Source organism: Tupaia chinensis, unplaced genomic scaffold, assembly GCF_000334495.1.
Source record: "Tupaia chinensis unplaced genomic scaffold, TupChi_1.0 Scaffold000542_1, whole genome shotgun sequence".
Lineage (NCBI taxonomy): Eukaryota > Metazoa > Chordata > Mammalia > Scandentia > Tupaiidae > Tupaia > Tupaia belangeri.
In genome coordinates, this window is record NW_006160055.1 from 2,506,705 (window position 1) to 2,513,400 (window position 6,696).

Here is a 6,696-nt window from a genome sequence, read left to right on the forward strand (position 1 = left end):
ACTGTCTGGCGAGCGCACGCGCCCTATAGCAAAAAAAAAAAAAAACCTCTCCAAAAAAAAAAAGAATACTAAAAAAAAAAAAAAAAGAAAAAAAATTATTTATTTTATTTTGCTATTATTATTTATGTTTTAATTTGACCAGAGAAAGAGAAAGGGAAAGTGAGAAAGTAAGCTGCCAGGTCCAGGACTCAAACTGCAGGCTGCCATGTGGGAGTCCAGTACTGTAACCACCACACCACCTGGTAGCCCCAATGCTGCAAATGTTTAAGATCCCATACAACGTCATTGTCATAGTTTCGTGTAGTCAATACCCTATTGTATCAATCCACATCGTTAGTCTTCGAGTTGCTCCGTTTTTCTTCCTGCATTTCCCATGAACGACTGATAAACAAGCAGTGGGCGACAGTCCTGCTCACCGAGGTGTTAGCAAGGGACCTGGAAGGGAACGCTGACATCTGGCAGGAGCCACAGGGCCTGCCTTTTCCAGCTGTGTAGGTGAAACTCATTTACTCATTTTACTATTTCTGTGCCTCAGATTCTTCACCACTCAAAATCAGGATTGCACCTCTGCTTGCCTTACTGTCTTACAGGTACACCAAGATTAAATGAGATAATAGTTGCTAAATCATCATATAAACTGAGGCAGGGATTATAAAATTGCCCATGGACTGCATGATGGCAGAAGATATATATTTTTTTTTCCCCTTAGCTGACAGAGTACTTTCTTTTCTTAACCACAGCAATGTTAAAAAAAAATATATTTCACATAAAAATACAAACTTCTGCCTTTCCGCCTGGGGAGAATATCTGATGAGCTGGCAGTTCTAGACCTGGTTCACATCTGTAGCTAAATGGGCTGGAGCTGAACAGTGTTCCCTCTCCTGGGCACAGTCTCAGTTGTGTCAAACCCTACTGTTCTCGACACGCATACACATGCACCCACGTTGCCAAGTGTACTCCACTCTGACTGCCTTATCTCAGCTGTGGCCCTTGCTAAAACATTGCTGTATCAACATTCGTTGTTGTTATCCATCTAAAAGCCAGGGCCACATGAGGACAGAGCTTTCTAGTTGATAAGTGTTGCTAAGCACCAAGGCAGGTGACTGAGAAAGGTTGTAGAAACATTTTCCCTGGAGACCTAAAAATAAAATAGATTTATCCACAGCCTTTCCAGGATGCAGGGGAGGGGCAAAATGACTTCACCAAGTTCCTTCCAGGCTTTAAATTGGGCTAGGATAGGGAGGAGCTATTTTAAAATCTGTATGTTGGAGGGAGAGGGGGTAGAGATTTTTCAAAGACAGATTGTATATTGTGATATAATTCAGCCTTCAGAAAACAAAAAGGTTTTAGAATATAGACAAAAATGGGGTCAGCAGGTGGTGTGGTTAAGGTGCTGGCCTCCACAGTTCGAGGACTGAATCTGTTGGCTTATAACTCACACCAGGCACATGTGTGTGCAGGCCCAGAATCCCGAGAGGAGGATGGAGGAGAAGGGATTGTGAGTGACCATTCCCTCCGGAGGCTAGGGGGGTGATTTCTCACTTTATCTCTCTCTGTCTGTCCTGTGAGTGCACATGCCATATGGCAAAAATCTCTCTCTTTAAAAAGAGAGAGAGAGAGAGAGAGGGAGAGATAATATATACAACAGAAAGGGCATGAGGCTTTGGTTCATCAAAAAAAGAGGTGGATTTATCAGCATTTATCTTACTGTCCACTTAAAGCCTGTGAATTTCATTGGATATAAATTTTATTTCAATTTTAAAAAGCAAAGAATAAAAACAAGGGCCAGCCCTATGGTTTAGTGTTTAAGAGAGCTGGAGTTTGCATGGCCAACCACAATTCTAATTCCTTGCTATTAAATATTTTCGTTTTCTCATATGACATTTCGTGATAAGATGTTTCCATCTTCATCTTCACAGAATACACTCTGACCCACCTATCCAGGTTATTTGTACATCCTGAGACTGGAAGATCTTTGTTTAATGAATACTAAGAATCTTTCTTACAAAAATGTTTGCATATATATATGCTTGCAAAATAATACCACAATCCCATGAGGTTCAGATAACTCTTTTTTTTAGTTTTTTTAGTTTTTTTTTTTTTTTTCCATATGGTGCATGTGCTCACCAGCGAGAGACAGAGAAAGTGAGAAATCACCCCTATAGGGAGCATGGCCACACCACAGCTCATTCTCCTCCATTCTCCTCCTGGCATTGTGGGAGACACGCATGCCCAGTGTGATTTTGAAGCTGCCAGGTCTGGGACTTGACCCATAGTCAGCCATATGGGAGTCCAGCATTCTAACCACGGTGCCCCCTGCTTCTCCCTGAGAGAACTCTTTAAGGTTATTCATGCACTCTAAAGTGAAAACCATTTCGTAAACTGGGATGGGTCCACACTCCTGGAGCCCCAGGAAGCATTGAACTCTTCTGATGATTTCAGGTGCCTCGTCACCAAGAGGCCAATCATCTCATCTAGTTTTCATCTCTGCTAATGGCTTGAGTTCCAGGTCTGAAACTCAAAAAAAAAAAAAAAAAAAAATTAAAAAAAAAAAAAAAAAAAAACTAAAAAAAAAAACAACTAAAAAAAGAGTTATCTGAACCTCATGGGATTGTAGCCTCTCACTATCTCCCGTTCCTGGTAAACACATTCCAGAAAAGGCTGGCTCTGCTGGTTTCACTCCTGGCTCCTCCCTTGACCTTTTCTTCTTTTAAAAAAATTACTTTATTTAATTTTACTCATTCATTCATTTATTATTATTATTATTATTTTTTAATTTGACCAGAGAGAGAAACAAAGAGAGAAAGAGGGAAAGTGAGAAAGCAAGCCACCAGATCCGGAACTCAAACCATGGTCGGTCATGTGGGACTGTCCAGCATCTTAACCACCACGCCACCTGCTGGTCCCTCCCTTGACCTTTTCTAGCCATCTTTGGCAATTTATATTCATTCACCAGGACACACACATACACGCCCTAAGTGTGCATCGTGTGCACAAGGCTTTTGCTCAGACTCATCCTTGTTTCACAGCATCTCAGTCACAGAAACTTGTAACAGAGGGTCCGTTCACAAGTCTACCAGGTATGGCTGTGCAGGCTGTTCACTGGACAAAAATAGCTGTTGGTGAAGACAGTCGCTGGGGTAGGAATTAGCTCACACTTTCCTCCTCAAGCTTGATGTGTTGGTCCAAGTCCAGTTCCTGGAAGAATGAACACCTTTTTCTGACTCATACAAATGCAGTGTATGAGAGAGTGGCAGTCTTGCCTAATTAGCACCATCACCAAGGAGTCCAGATGACCAGCATGCCAGAGAAAAAAATCCCAATGTCCTTATTATGGCTTTGTATCATCAGTCACATTGTCTCTTCTTTATCTTCAATGAATAAAGATTTCAGTGCTCCTAGGGCTACATGTGCTTGGAAGAATGAGACGTGAAGGATCCGTTTCCTGTATAGCCTCATCTGTTTCACAGGATTCGGGTTTCTGCTATGGCAAGCTGAGAGGGAAGGAGAGCTGGGACGACTGGATAATTCCACAGTGCTTCTTCTCTCTGCCCATGTAATTCCAGTCATCACTCAAATCTCACTCAGGCACCACTTCTTCCAGGACAGACCAATCCCCTCTTAAAGGCTCTTTCAGCACCACAGTCTTCTCTTGCACTGAACTTACCACCATTTGAATTTGGTATTTATTTTGTGCATATATATATATATACACATATACATATATATACATATATATATATATGAATGAGATGACAGGGCTTGAAAATGTTCATGGAAAGATTAAATTTTTTTTTGAGAAATTTTCACTATAGGGCATGTGCGCTCGCCAGACAGACAGAGAGAGACATAGAGACAGAAAGCGAGAAATCACCCCCCCAGGGGAGATGGCCGTACCACAATCCCTTATCCTCCATTCTCCTCTCGGGATCTTGGGCATGCACGCACATGCGCCCGGCATGAGTTTTAAGCCACCGGATCCAGGATGCGAACCGCGGTCGACTACGTGGGAGTCCAGCGACATAGCCATTACACTAACTGCTGGTTCCCAGATTAAATTTTTTTTTTTTTTAAATTAAATCTTTAAGAGAGGGAAAATGAGAAACACCTTGGAGGAGAGATGGCTGTGCGTAATCCCCTCTCCTCCATTCTCCTCCCAAGACCTTGGGCACACACACACACACACACACACACACACAAGCATGTCCTTTGAGCTGCTGGGTTTGAGACTCTAACTGCACAGTTGGCCATGTAGGATCCAGTCGCCTTAACCACCATGCTATTGGTGGACAGTATGAGTTTATTTTAATGCAAAAAAAGAAAGAAAGAAAGAAAGAAAGAAAGAAATCCAGGACTTGCCCTATGGCTTGTTGATTAAGGGAGCTAGATCTTACATGGCTGACCATGTGGTTTGAATGCCAGACCCTGGCAACGTGAAAACCAGGCTAAGCACATATGTGTACATGCCCCAGATCCCAACAGGGTGGAGAAATGGTGGAGAAGGGGTTATAGCATGATGGTGTCCTGTTGGAGGTGCTCTTTAGCTCTCTCTCTTTTTCTCTCTCGTTCTGTCTATCTCTTTGTCTGGTAAGCACATATACTCTCTGGCAAATTAGAAAAAAATCTTGAAATCCAAACATAGATTTTCCATAATATACATTTTTCATTAACTTGGTGAAGACCTCTGGTATGTGTGTGTGTGTGTGTGTGTGTGTGTCTGTGTGTAGAGAAAACAAGAAAGAGAGATTCCATTCATACAAGTGGGATCTATTCTATTTGTATTTACCATTGCATTCTTATTGCCTGGTACATGGTAAGTGCTTAATTAAATATTTGCTTTAATGAATGAATGAATGGGAGGCAATTAGTCTAGATTGTAGGAAACCTTGGCATTTCAAAATTTCCAAGAACTCTTACTTCAAGGAAAAGAGCCTTAACCACACATCCTTGTTTTCCCTGGAGCCTGTGGCATGTTGTAGTTTAAAACATGGACTTTGGGATCTGGTAGACGGAGGATTTAAACCTGGGTTGTCCACCTACTGAGTGTGTAATTTTGAGCAACTGGTTTAATGTCTCTAAGTCTAGTTACTCCAATCTGTAAAGTTGGTGTAATACTATCTTCTTCATAGGATTAAGTGAGTTAAGATATATGAAATGTTTGTCAGAGAGCCTGTAAATACTCAATCAGTAGACATTTTTAAGCCACCAGGTCTGGGACGCGAACCGCGGTCGACTACGTGGGAGTTCAGCGACATAGCCATTATGCTAACTGCTGGTTCACAATCAGTAGACATTTTTATTATTAGCTAAACTGTATCCTCATGAGAAAGGTGGAGAATTAAACACCTATAGGAACTGGTCCAAAGTATATAATGTGACAATTTCTTTCCTAATTGTTTCCAGCAAATGGGGAAAGAATACCTTAACAGCTGACATAATGCATCGGTTTCTTTGATATTGAGTTCTTTGTGTTCCCTGAATATATCTTTGTGCCTTATAATGGTCCTAAGTCTTTAGCAGATTTTTCACTCTCTTTGACACTGCCCAGCACACTGGGGAAATGGAGAAAAAACTTAACCAAGACATTGACTGATGATGTGATTTGTAAAGTCATAGAGGCTTCCAGATTGGAGGAGCATGTCAGGGAATACCCAGGCTGCAAGAGAAGGCTCTAGTGAGGACTGTGGCTTTCCAGATGACAATGGCAAGTACTATTTGGAAGGTCAGGCCAAGCAACTGCGGGCGCTAGTGCCATTACCCTAAGAGAGGTGAGCCTGGAGGGTCGGCACCTCAGTCCTTGAGAAAGAGGCAGTGTGAAAGGTTGGGGAGTTAAACCCCAGCATTCAGTGAAAGTTTCCTAATCCAATTCTGTTTCCTCCATTACCAGTTTCAGCAGAATGTCCATTATCCTGAAGTTATGGAGGAGGCTTATTGTGTTTCCCAAGAGGCCAATAAAAGGTCTGTAGTCTCTTTGCTCAAAATCATAGTGTTTCTGCAGTCACCGAATTCTCTACAGGATGTGGATAATTTAAAAATAACAAAACTCTGAGGATGACATGAAGAGGCCCTGGATTATATTAACCTGCTTCAAGTAGGGCCTGGAGAGTTTCTTATTTTCTCACTCCAGACAAATGTATATAACCCATTTCAAGAAGTTCATCTCATTGAGTCAATGAATTTTTTTTAAGGGAGATTTTTGCTATAGGGTATGTGTACTCGTTGGAGATACAGAGAGAGACAAACATGAGAAATCACTCGGCAGGGGGGATGGCCATGCTGCAGTCTCTTCCCCTTCATTCTCCTCTTGGGATCTTGGGCACACACACACAGGCGTCTGGCATGATTTTCAAGCCTCTGGGTCCAGGACTTGAACCATGGTTGGTCATATGGAAGTCCAGTGACATAACCATTGTGCCACCTGCTGATCCATAGACTTCCACGAGTGTGTAGCTTTCATTGGGCACAACTCAAAAAAGTGAAGATACAGAAGCACCCTCTGTGCCCCTCAGGCAGTGGATTTGTTTGTTTTAAAGAATACATATTTTATGGGACCAGGAGTTAGCGTAATGGCTATGTCGCTGGACTCCCATGTAGTTAGCTGTGGTTCGCGTCCTGGACCCCGTGGGTTAAAACTCACGCCAGGCGCATGTGCATGCATGCCCAAGATCCCGAGAAGAGAATGGAGGAGAAGGGATT